This window comes from Aethalodelphis obliquidens, unplaced genomic scaffold (genome assembly GCF_003676395.1).
Source record: "Aethalodelphis obliquidens isolate GAN/ISIS:26980383/991018 unplaced genomic scaffold, ASM367639v1 scaffold8, whole genome shotgun sequence".
Classification (NCBI taxonomy): Eukaryota; Metazoa; Chordata; class Mammalia; order Artiodactyla; family Delphinidae; genus Aethalodelphis; species Aethalodelphis obliquidens.
The window spans coordinates 17,652,544-17,665,528 of record NW_020837952.1 but is presented as its reverse complement, the minus strand read 5'-3'; the positions used below and the strand labels follow the sequence as shown (position 1 = coordinate 17,665,528).

The 12,985-nt window shown below is 43.5% G+C and overlaps 1 protein-coding gene across 1 annotated transcript in view; it reads right to left on the bottom strand.

Annotated features, from left to right (window-relative positions):
• YEATS4 (YEATS domain containing 4) overlaps positions 1–12,985 on the bottom strand; it is a 134,396-nt gene that overhangs the window by 83,838 nt on the left and 37,573 nt on the right. The gene's annotated exons all lie outside the window — the stretch shown is intronic.

Here is a 12,985-nt window from a genome sequence, read left to right as displayed (position 1 = left end):
TGAGTAATTTTTCTTCTGGTTATAGGTCACATATTTCTGCTTCTTGGCATTTTTAGTAATTTTTTACTGGACATTTTGCATTTTACATTGTTGAGTGTCTAGATTTTGTTGCCTTTCTTTAAAGACTGTTGTGTTTTGTTGTGACGGACAGTAAAGGGTACTTGATCCATTGGGGGCTTGTTTTTAAGCCTTTTTAGGGCAGACATAAAGTAGCCTTTATTCTAGGACTAGTTAAGTAACACCACTAAAGCATGGCCTTTCTCGGGTCTCTATTTGAATGTTCCTAGTGATCATTAGTTAAATTAATTAACTAATTAATTAATTTATATATAAAAAAGAAGGGAATACAATTCCAGACTAGCCTCTCTGGCTAGTCAGAACTTGAGCAATCCTGCCCTGTGTAAGCTCAGGGACTGTTCAGCTCACAGCTCCCCAACCTCTTTACCCAAACTGTGGAGTTTCACTGTATTCAGCAAAGACTCAAAATGAGCCCATACAGATTTGTGGAACTCTCTTTCTAAGTAGTTTCCTCCTCCCTGCAACTCTGCCCTACAGCTTGCAGCAGCTTCAGGTGTCCTGAACTCTGATCTTTGTCTCCTCAATTCAATACAATCATTGGGGTTTACATGGGACCCACTTTCCTGCTCCATGGCCAGGCGTGTGTCTCAGGGCAGAAAGCCAGGGCCATCTTAGGGCCACCTTTTCTCAGGGATCACAGTTCCATACTACCTGTTGTCCAAAGTCTGAAAACAGTTGTTTCATATATTTTATCCAGTTTTCTAGTTGTTCAAGTTTAACCCCGGTTGCAATTACTTTATTCTGGCTAGCAGCTGGAGTGTCTGAAACTGTTCTTTTAAAGAACACCAGTGACTGCTTCTAAGTAATTCCAAAGGCTTTTCCTTATTCTTCTCATTCTTGTGGCAATATTTGAGTCACTGTCTTCTTAAAATTCTCCTCCTGGGACTTCCCTGGTGGCACAGTGGTTAAGAATCCGCCTCCCAATTCAGGAGACATGGGTTTGAGCCCTGGTCCAGGAAGATCCCATATGCGCGAGCAACTAAGCCCGGGAGCCACAACTACTGAGCCCACGTGCCACAACTACTGATGCCTGCATGCCTAGAGCCCGTGCTCCGCAACAAGAGAAACCACCATAATGAGAAGCCCGTGCACCACAACGAAGAGTAGCCCCTACTCGCCGCAACTAGAGAAAGTGCGTGCGCAGCAACAAAGACCCAACGCAGCCAAAAATTAATTAACTAATTAATTAATTTATATATAAAAAATAAGGGAATACAATTCCAGAGCAGTATGAGTGAGTAAAAAGGAAGTCAGTCAGGGATGGAGAAATAGTAAAGGTAAAGTGGTGCATTAGGGAATCGGCTCTGGTTTCATGAGAAAACAGTGAGTTGCTTGGTCAAGCCCTATGGAATCATGGTGCCCAGAGTGGTCCATCAAGGAGGAAGGGGAAAGGGAAAGAAGCGCTGGCTCCTGTCTTTCTCTGATGAAAATAGATCTCACAGACTTCAAAATGATTGCTGCAGCTCCAAACATTATATCTCCAAAGAGCAACATCCAGAAGCAGAGGAAGGAAAGGGACAAGAGAAACTTGCTTCTCAAGCATTTCCTTCTTTTCAAAGAACTGCTTCCCAGAGGCTCCTTATATACATCCTTTTATACCCTATTAACCTAAAGTGAGCTGCATGTCCCAACCCTAGATCAATCAGTGGATGAAGAGATTGAGATTGCCATTATTAACTTCAATCAATCAAGATATATCCTCCGTGGCTGAATTTTTTTTGCACATAATTGCACATTGAAATTGGTCTCCTTCTTGACCTTCTTGCTTCTAGCCTGCATGCTCTTTCTAACAAACAAGCTGATGATGTCACTGTCATGCTTGACATCCTTCCAGGGCTTTTCCTCATCTATAGGACAAGTCCAGGTTCCATGACCATTCATATTTCTTCATGTTAACTCATCACTTTCATCCCCTCCCACTCTGCAAAGGGCACTGTGTTTCAGACACGTGGCATTAGCTGAAATTCCCAGAGCACACCATGCTTGTTGTTACCTCTAGCATTTTCTATATAATGCCTCTTCTGACTTTCCCCATTGTCTTCATAGCAACTACAACTTAACTTTCAAACATAGGCTTAAATGCCCCCTCCTCAGAAAGCCTTCCAGGATGTTTCTCCTGTTTTCTCAATAGCACCCTGATTATACCCCTTTTATGACATTTACAGCCTTGTGGTAATTACTTATTTCTTCATCTACCCGCTTAACCTGATCAGAAATCCCAGGGCTTAGCTCACTGCCCAGAATGCAGAAGCCACTTAAAAAGTGCTGATTAAATGGAAAATCCCTGTAGATGTATGCTATCAATCTCAACCAGGTCTTTATTTGTTTAATTTGTCACTTGGTGAATCCTGACCCTGGGGACTGTTGCAAACACTCCTCACCCTCCCAAGGCCCAAGTGCAGTCTTCACGTTCCTCATCCTCAGCAGGTAATCTCTACTTCTTAGAGTCCATTGATGACATTAAGTTCACAGTCTTTAAACTTCCCTCATTTACCTCAACCCCCATTCCCAACATTTAACATTTCTCTGTTTTTCACTCTCTTCATACTTCTCATCTGAAAGGAAAAGGTGTCTCTTCTCCCTCAGGATCTCATGCCTCTCACCTGCTCCTTGGACCTCTTGCCCCAGAATCTTTCATCTTCCCTTTGACACCAGCTAGCACTCCAGTCTCTAAAACACCCATCAGACTGGTTACTCTTGCACTGCCTTATATACAAAAGATTCCTGTCCTGTCATCAATGCCTTCAAAACTAGCAGAGGTTGCTAGAACTGGTGGCTCAAAAACCAGATACAATTGATAAGAGTTTCACTTGACTCCCACAGAGTTTTTTCATTTGGGAAATTTCACTTAAAAATTAAGGATTTGGGTATTCTCTGTAAAGATCAGACAGCTGGCTGCCCTGGGCCACCCTTTCCACGTGGCAACAGTGGTCTGGGTACAGCAGCTGTGGGTGGGGCCTGTGATCAGTAGGTCATCACAGTCTCCTCTGACCCTCTTTGCTCACTTCTATCACCTGTCAGGTCCTTATAAGCATCTGAGTTTGCAATCCCTTGCTAGTGTTTGGTTTTGTCCCTATCTTTCACCTGCAAGTTTCCTCTTGAAAGTCCCTGGTGGTTTTCCAGTTATGAGATACACAGGTGTGTGCTCCATCCTCATTGTCCTTGAACTTTCTGCCTCTCTCTATCACCTCTGTAGAGACCACATCCAGCTTGGCTTCCTTAGCACCTTATGCTCCTGGTACTATTAGATCCTTAATGCCAATGTTGCTGGCTGTTTTACTTCTGCTCCCTAAATGAAAGCTTTTCCTAAAATTCCTGGAATTTTCTTTCTAGTCCCCACTCACCTCCATGGGCTCACCAAGTCATGTGGCTTTTGCCATCCATCCCTTTATGTGAAGAGCTGCCAAATATCTCTCAGTCTCTAATGTCTCTTCCTCGTGTTCTTTTCACATATCTCCAATGATCTGCTGGAAATATCCTCCTGGATGTATTTCCAGCACCTCAGATTTAATACATCTGAAACACAACTCATCATCTTGCCTTCCGCCCCCTCCCCCCTACCATCCAGGTGCCTGACTAGTTAACTGTTGATGGAGATTTCACAGCAACGCAGTTTGCAAATCACTTCACCCCTTTCCTTTGACATCCAAAGCATTTCTTCAGATCCTCAAAACTCCTGGCCTCCCAACCAGCCTCCCTGCCTCCTACGCATCATTCATATCTCATTCCTTATACCTCAGAAAATTATTCTTCTAAAACACTGCTGTGATTATGCCCTTCTACTGCTCGACGTTTGGTAGCTGAAAGAATGAAACATGCAGTTAGTCAAGGTTCCTATCCATGTTCTTCTCAGCAATCCAGTTATATTTAAACCTCAAAGCAATGACAATCCATCCTCCCCACACTGTTCTTGGTAGATCAGAGACTTTTAGTAGTTCTCCATTATTTGAAAAAGATAATCCAAAACTTATGACTTTCAGCCATCCAGGCTCAATTAGGTTTCCAGCCTTATCTCCCACTGCTTTTGGACACTGACCTACTGTAACCTGGACAACTTGAAATTCACCAGACAACGTGAAGTTACCTCATGTTTTCTCCCTTTGCTCATGCAGGTCCATTGCTTGTAAGCTTCTTCCCACATCCTTCCAGGCCCATCTCAAATGTTTCACTGATAATGCCACCTGTCACACACATTCTTATATTGTATTTATGGCTAGGTCTTCTGTGATCCACTACATTCTACGCTCCTTGGGAGTAGAGACAGACTCCTTCTCCATCCTTCATCCCGTTGGAGTGCCCAGCACGTGGCACCCTTTCGATCAACAAGCATTTAGACAAGCCTTCTATAATGGCAGACACTGAGCCAGATGCTGGCATACAAAGGTGGACGAGGCACAGCCCTGGCTCTGATGGGGTTCTCATTCGAACCAGTGAGAATGACACATAAACACATGACTATAAACTAGGATGAGCACAGTAGAGGTGTATGCTAAGTAAGGGAGGATCTATTCATGGAGGGATGATTGAGAATGAGAAAGCGAGGCCTCAGAGGATGTGACACTTGAATTGGGACCCAAGGAAAGAATGGTTGGAGAGGTGGGCAGGAGAAATGTTTGCAGTGAAACTTAGGCCAACCATATTTACAACTTAATGGCAATATTGATGATGAGGAGGTAGCAAGGCTGAAGGATTAGCCCAAATATATTTAGATTATGTAGGTTGTACTTTGATATGAAACAGATAAACAAGAGTTAAGTATCACACGAGGATGGATTCTACCAAGGGAAATACATAGAGGAAAAACCAACTGAAGTCACTCTGATTCTTGGTTGTTTACTCCCTCCGACACATACATCACTTTGTTGACAGGTAAATGTTTTAGAGCAGCATTTATTTATTATTGACGTCTTATTTTATTTTTTTGGCTGCACTGCGAGGCACGCAGGATCTTTGTTCCCTGACCAGGGATCGAACCTGGGCTCTTGGTAGTGAGAGCTCGGAGTCCTAACGGCTGGACCGCCAGGGAATTCCCTATTATCGACCTTTGAAAAAGAGGGATAGAGAGTTGTCAATCAAGATTTGGTGCAGGGGCTTCCGTGATGGCACAATGGTTGAGAGTCCGCCTGCCGATGCAGGGGACAAGGGTTTGTGCCCCGGTCTGGGAAGATCCCACATGCCACGGAGCGGCTGGGCCCATGAGCCATGGCCGCTGAGCCTGTGTATCTGGAGCCAGTGCTCCGCGACAGGAGAGGCCCCAACAGTGAAAGGCCCAAAAACCGAAAAAAAAAAAAAAAAAAAAAAGATTTGGTGCAGATCAGAAAACAGGTAAAAAGTGCCTTATACAAATTGCAAGCAGAGTATCTGCAGTCCAAAATTGACTTAGATTTTGGAACTCTTCCAACCTCCGAACAGGACTAGAACAGCATTATCACCTGCCAAGGCTGAAGTCACTGCTAAAATGGCTTCCCTAAAACAAGACAATCACCAGAATCCTTGTCAGAACAATGACCTTTGATTTCTGTGCTAGAATACACAGCTTTATTTGACAAAGATAAACAAGCCAGAAACTTAAATATAACTGATTTTATTTGATCATCTTAACTGAAATCTCTTTCTATTTGAGAAAAGATACCCTATCAGCAGTTTTTTAAAGGGACATCTGGCTTCAAAAGCTTTGATTACTTTTTTTTCTACTGTAAAAATATTAAGTAAAGCATTTCTGGGGAGGCATGCAACAAAAGTGCCAACATCAAACTAAGCGCTACTGATTTCCACTGGGACTCTTTCCACAATGACAAGTGGTTGCTGTTATTTTTACAGAGACACCAATAAATAAACAGTCCTGGAAACACAGCACATGGATAGTGATTGATAAAATTAAATATTTCTCCACTTTAAAGCTAGTCCTAAAACATCACAGAATTCCTAGTGGAGAACACAGATAATTAGACTTGAAAAACAAAGGATTTAGTCACAGGAGTTTTAGCCTCCCACCCACGTAGCCCTTATGCATTAGCAGTTGGTCATCCTTTCTCATCTGCTCCAAAGCCTCAAAGGTATTCAGCCAAGATCTTATAATTCAGCCCTGACCAAACTGGGAACTAACCATCCATCTCCCACCGAGTGTATTCTTAACATCAAAATTAAGCATTGGAAGTCAGTCGCTACACATGGACCTGAGAGGAAAGTGGACTGTCCTAGGTGCCTTGTAATATCAAACCCAGACCTTGGTGAAGCCAACCTAGGTCATCTGATGGTGGTGGGAGGGTTGCAGGGAGGTGGGCACGGAACATGACCCACTGTGCGTATTGGACTGCCCTTTGAACCAAATCAATGGAGATCTTTCCTTACTTGTGATAAGTGCCTTCACATACTGATAAGCACCATTTGGAAATCTTCACCATTCTGATAAACATCACAAGGCCACGGTGAGTATTACTGAGTTCTGGGTCTTTCCCTGCGACCAATCACTTTGCAATAAGCCTCTTGGGCAAACTCCAGTTCACTAGCTAGCGGACTATAAATATAAAAATCAGGAGAATTTCTTTTTCTTTTTTATTGCTTGCTAGATAACAAATTAAACACATCAGAGGATTGAAAAGCCTTGAAACTGTTTCTTGTTATGTTGTTTTACAGGCAGGAGAACAGCTCATGAGCCAGGTTGAAGTATTTGTCCCTGTTTGCTCTTTGAAGCACAGCGTACAGGTGAGGGTTAGTGGTGGTGTCCGTAAGAGGGCATGGAGCTGGGTTCACTGTTCTTCCACTGAGGTGGGACTGAGGGCCTGGAAGGTGCCAGGCCTAGAGGATCCAGCTGCCTTTGGCTTCTAGGGCTGGTGTAATGGCTCTGTTTTCAGAGAAGTGCTGACAGAACATGACAAATAGAAAACAGATGTGAACTGACCTTCCACAAAAAATGTATTTCAAGGTTTCTTAATCTTCATAGGAATCCTTCAGAGTGAGAGATGCCACCTTCGGACAGTGACCCACATGACATTTAAAGAAAGGCTGCAGTTCCTGCCTGGAGCCCCCAGCCAGTCACCCACCCTCTTCTCCTCCCTTCCTGCATTGACTTTCAGACATCTTTCCCCTCCCAGTCCGTTTCACATGTGGTCATGTCCCTGCACACATGCTTTTCCCCCACCTGTCCCCCCATACTTATGGCCTTGGCTTTTATAGATGTACCACCTTTCACCAAGCATTCAGGCCACTTCACTCCCAATTTTGCTTTGAAACCGTCACTGTCACTGGGTCCATTACTAGCTCTAAATACTTTTGTGACACTAAATGTTGGCTTGGAACCACTGAGTACACTGGACTTTTGTCCACTTAATGACTTAAGTTAGAAATACTGGAATAGAAGGGTACAAAGGCCAACTGGGGAAACAAGTTCTCGTGTTCCTCTCTTGCTGCCTTCAGGGCCCCTGGCTCTGAGGGCAAAGTACTGCTCCTTGTGCACGTGATACGGGCTTGAACCATGCATGATTCTAGGGGTTGTGAATTGCTCTGCTTATGCTCTTTGTGGACACCTGTCTGCATCCTGCAGGAATTTGGGTGGGATTTCCCAAAGTTTTGCCCTTCCAATAGCTACAGTACTTTGTCAAAGACTTTTTTCCTTGCCAAGTTGTTGATATCTCACAAAACAACTTATGGCAACATTGTCCCTGAGAAAGAAAGTCACGTGAACGCAAGGCAGTGCAAATTCATTCCCAATGCCACTGATGAGCAATCAACTACATCACCCTGGTTAATCCCAAGTCAGTTGGCTTCAAGGTCTGGTCACCTCTCAGTGGGCCAAGCTGGCTCTGACCCTGGAAGTCCAGGGGATTCTCTGTTTAAGAAGTCAGTGCATTCTCCTACTTCTAGACATCATATGCCAAGAAATTCCCATCTTATTTTGAAGTAAACTAAATAGAAAGTTCTGGACAGAAGTGGATCGAGTTTGTGGATGTCAAATATTTGAATCTGGGCTTCCCTGGTGGTGCAGTGGTTGAGAATCCGCCTGCCGATGCAGGGGACACAGGTTCGCGCCCCGGTCCGGGAAGATCCCACATGCCGCGGAGCGGCTGGGCCCGTGAGCTATGGCCGCTGAGCCTGCGCGTCCGGAGCCTGTGCCCCGCGACGGGAGAGGCCACAACAGTGAGAGGCCCGCGTACCTCAAAAAAAAACAAAAAAAATTTGAATCTTTTTTCTATTCCAGTATCACTTAAGACTAAAACATTTGTCCAATTTGTAGGATAATCAAAAATGCACTCTTTATCAGATATGCCATTGTTGTTTAGATTTTTTTTTTTTTGACTTGTGAAGTGACTCCATTTGGGTGATAATCATGGAAAGGACTACATGCTCAGATGTGAACTGGATGGGGGATGAGCACTACAGTTTAAATGAGATAGCATAGCAGGGATCACATCTGGATGTACTGTCATTTCTCTATGGATAAGGTATTAAGGAAACTGCACAGATAACTTGTTTACTAATGTGCAGGAATAGCTGGAAAAGAAGACTGATAGGAAAACTTGATCTACCTAACTTTACAATGCATCCCACCCTTAACAAACTGAATCAGCTTCAGTGTCATCTCCTCCGTCCCATATCATCCTATTATAACCCTCATCACACCCCCCAACTCTAAGGAAGGCACTCTGCAGCCCAACCCCCTGCACCTGAATTCTGACTTTGCCTGATTGTGCAAGTTTGGGCTATTCACTAACCCTCTCGATGTTTGACTTTCCTCACCTTTAAATGGGGACTATAGTGGTACCTGAGCTCTCGAGATAGGTCCATATTAACTGAGAAGATACCTGTCAAGTGCTTCGAGCTGACCTGGCTTTGCAGCAAGCCCTCTGTCCATGTTAATCATTACCATGAGCTGTTTATAGTGATAGGAGAGGCAGTGTCACTAGGCTGGCCACCACAGCATCCTGGCACATAGCACAGTGCCTATGAATATTCACTGGGTAATATGAATCTCCAGTTGCACAAACATAGCTCATCCCCAGCTCCCAACCCCGACCATCATCATCTCTTGTCTGGATTCTGAAATAGGGTCCCAACCAACGTTCCTGCTTCTATCCTTCCTCCCCTCCAGTCCAGCCAGAGGGGTCTTTTCCAAACTTACGTCAGGTCATGTTGCTCGTCTGGTCCCCATCTCCCTTGGAATAACAACTAAAGTCCTTGCAAGGTACATGAAGACCCTACGTGGCTTGGCTTCCTATTATCCACCTAAGCTCATCTTCTACTCCTCTACCCTTGCCCACTCGGCTCTAGCCACACTGTCCTCTGTGATACTCCTCGAACACAGCAGGAATGCTTTTTCTTTAGGGAGTTTACTATAGCTGTTCCTTCAACCACTGTTTCCAGAGATAATTGCTAAGTCTATCCCCTCCTTCATGTCTTGTTCTAAGGCCACCTTCTCAGTAAGGCCTACATAGATCACCTATTTAAAATTGTAACCTCATCACAAGAAAGAAAGAAGAAAGAAAAGAAAAGAGAAGAGAAGAAAAGAAGAAAGAGAAGATAAGAGAAAAGAAAAGAAAAGCAGGGACTTCCCTGGTGGTCCAGTGGTAAAGAATCTGCCTTCCAATGCAGGGGATGCAGGTTCGATCCCTGGTCAGGGAACTAAGATCCCACATGCTCCTGGGCAACTAAGCCCTGACGCCTCAGTTAGAGAGTGCGTGCTACAAACTACAGAGCCCACGCACCACAACTAGAGAGAGAAAACCTGCATGCCACAACTAGAGAGAAGCCCACGTGCTGCAACAAAATATCCCGTATGCCACAATGAAGATCCCGCATACCACAACTAAGACCTGACACAGTCAAAAAAATAATAAATAAATAAATAAAAAGGAAAGCAAAGGAAAGCATAGAGGGCAGGAAGAAACTTTTGGAGATGATAGATACATTTATGGTATCGAGATTGGTGATGGTTTCACTGATCTATACATATCTCCAAACTCATCGAGTTGTTTTCTTTTTTAATATTTATTTATTTATTTTATTTTTGGCTGCGTCAGGTCTTAGTTATGGCACACGGATCTTTGTTGTGGTGCTTGGGTTTCTCTCTAGCTGTGGTGTGTGGGCTCCAGAGCATGTGGGCTCTGTAGTTGTGCCCCACATGCTCAGTAGCTGCATCACACAGGCTTAGTTGCTTCGTGGCATGTGGGATCTTAGTTCCCAACCAGGGATCCAATCCCAGTCCCCTGCATTGGAAGGGGGATTCTTAACCACTGGACCACCAGGGAAGTCCCTCATCAAGCTTTATATTTAAATATGTACAGCTTTTTGTATGTCAATTATACCTCAATAGTTTTTTTTTCAAAAGCAAAAAAATAAAATTGCAACCTCGTCTATGGTCACCCCCAGCAATCCTAACCCCCCTTACCTTGCTCTGATTTTCTTTAACTTAACACCTTCTGACTTGAAGCTTTAGTTAACTTATTTATTATTATTACGTTTACTGTTTATTTTCTGACTTTCTCTTTTAGAATGCTAATGCCACAAGCACAGGGACCCTTGTTTATTCACTGATATATTCCCAAGTGCTTAGAACAGTACCATGTGGCACATACAATTAATAAGTATTCTTGAATAAATGGTTCCATATGCATGCATATGTACAGCTGTGCATAGTTTTAGTTTGCAGTTACTACGGGATGGTAAAGTTAACAGGAAGCCAAGTCTTCCAGGTGAGAAAAGCAAAGACCTCTTCACTTGCAGTTTTGACATAATGCCCTAGCTAGATTTCATCTAAGTGGATCTTTTTAACAGAAGGGGTGTGATACAAAGCCCCATCTCTGTGCAGCCTCAACATTGTCTTTGGCAGTTTGGATGCTCTGCCGCCTAGGCGCGGCCCCGCACACGTGGGCCTGATAGAATGTCCCTATTAGTTATCAGATGTGCCTGAGCAGCTCTGGGGACGAGCTTGTCAGTTCAGGTCTCACCAAAGAAAAAATAGTTTCTCACTAGCAGTTCGACTGAAATCCTCCTTGGACTGTCTCAATCCTTCTGCAGCTCAAAAAAGCACTCTCCCTCATAGTCTCTTTTGTCAAACTTTTCCCCTATTGATTGCTAAAAACAAACTTATAATTTCTTAATTTATGACTACAGTGCTAATTTTGACTGAATATTTCAGCCCTATTCCAACTATTCTGTGGTACATATAATAATTTTTGTCTTACTTATATTGGAAATAAACTATATCAGGAATATGTTACTGTATAACATATGTTATATGTCATATTATGTTATATTCAGTATATTCAGTATGTCATGAATGTCAGTATGTCATTAATATATTATATTCAGTATGTCATATTCAGTTTACAGGACAGATCTGGGTTCAATATACGAAGATTTAATAAACAGATTATCAAGATATAGAATGGGCTGACTCAATATAAAAAATTTCCTAATCATTGGAGATTATTTACATGAAATGTCCAGAAAGGCAAATCTATAGAGACAGAGAGGAAACTAGCAGTTGCCTGGGGCCAAAGGTGGGAATGGGGAGTGACTGAAAGTGCGGACAATGTTTCTTTGAGGAGTGATGAAAATAATATTATATCGTACTACTCTGTTAATTTACTAAAAATCAATGAATTATACACTAAAATGGGTGAATTTTATGGCATGTGTCTTAGTTTGCTAGGACAAAATACCACAGACTGGGTGGCTTAAACAATAGACATTTATTTTCTGACAATTCTGGAAGCTGAAGTCTGAGATCAAGGTGTCAGCAGAATGGATTCCTTGTGAGGGCTATAAGGGAAGGAGCTGTTCCAGGCCTTTCTGCTTGACTTGCAGATGGCCATCTTCTCCCTTTATCTTTACGTCATCTTTTTTTTCCCTTTTTTAAAAACATTAATTATTACTTTTGGCTGCGTTGGGTCTTTGTTGCCACACGTGGGCTCTCTCTAGTGCAGTGAGCGGGGGCTACTCTCTGTTGCAGTGCGTGGGCTTCTCATTGCTGTGGCTTCTCTTGCTGCAGAGCACGGGCTCTTGGCACGCGGCCTCAGTAGTTGTGGCTCACCGGCTTAGCTGCTCCGTGGCATGTGAGATCTTCCTGGACCAGGGCTTGAACCCATGTCCCCTGTGTTGGCAGGCAGATTCTTAACCACTGCACCACCAGGGAAGTCTCTTTACATCATCTTCCCTCTGTACATCTGTAGCCAAATGTCCCCTTGTTATAAGGACACCAGTCATATTGGTTAGGGTCTATGGTAATGACCTCATTTTAATCTAATTACATCTTTAAAGACCTTATCTGTGGGGCTTCCCTGGTGGCACAGTGGTTGAGAGTCCGCCTGCCGATGCAGGGGACGTGAGTTCGAGCCTCGGTCCGGGAAGATCCCACACGCCACGGAGCGGCTGGGCCTGTGAGCCATGGCCGCTGAGCCTGTGTGTCCGGAGCCTGTGCTCTGCAACGGGAGAGGCCACAGCAGTGAGAGGCCCGCGTACCACAAAAATAAACAAACAAACAAACAAAGACCTTATCTGTGGATACAGTTCCTTTCTGAGGTACTGGGGGTTAGGACTTTAACCTATGAATTTGAGGGGTGAAGTGGGGGACACAATTCAGCCCATAACAATATGTAAATTATACTTCCATAAAGCTGTTTTTAAAATATCATATCAATTGAGCACTTATTAGGTTCTAGGTACTATGCTAAGTACTTTATACATATCATCTCATTTGATCTTCTCAATAACACTATGAGGTAAGTATAATTATGCCCACTTTAAACATGAGTAAAGTAAGACACAGAGAAGTAAATAATTTGCCTGTGATCACAAAACCAGTAAGCAATGGAGCCATGATTCAAAGATTCAAACCTTGTAGTCCGACTTCAGAGCCAGCGCTTTTTATCCTTATGGTAACACCCAAATGTGCTGGGCAGTCAGGCCC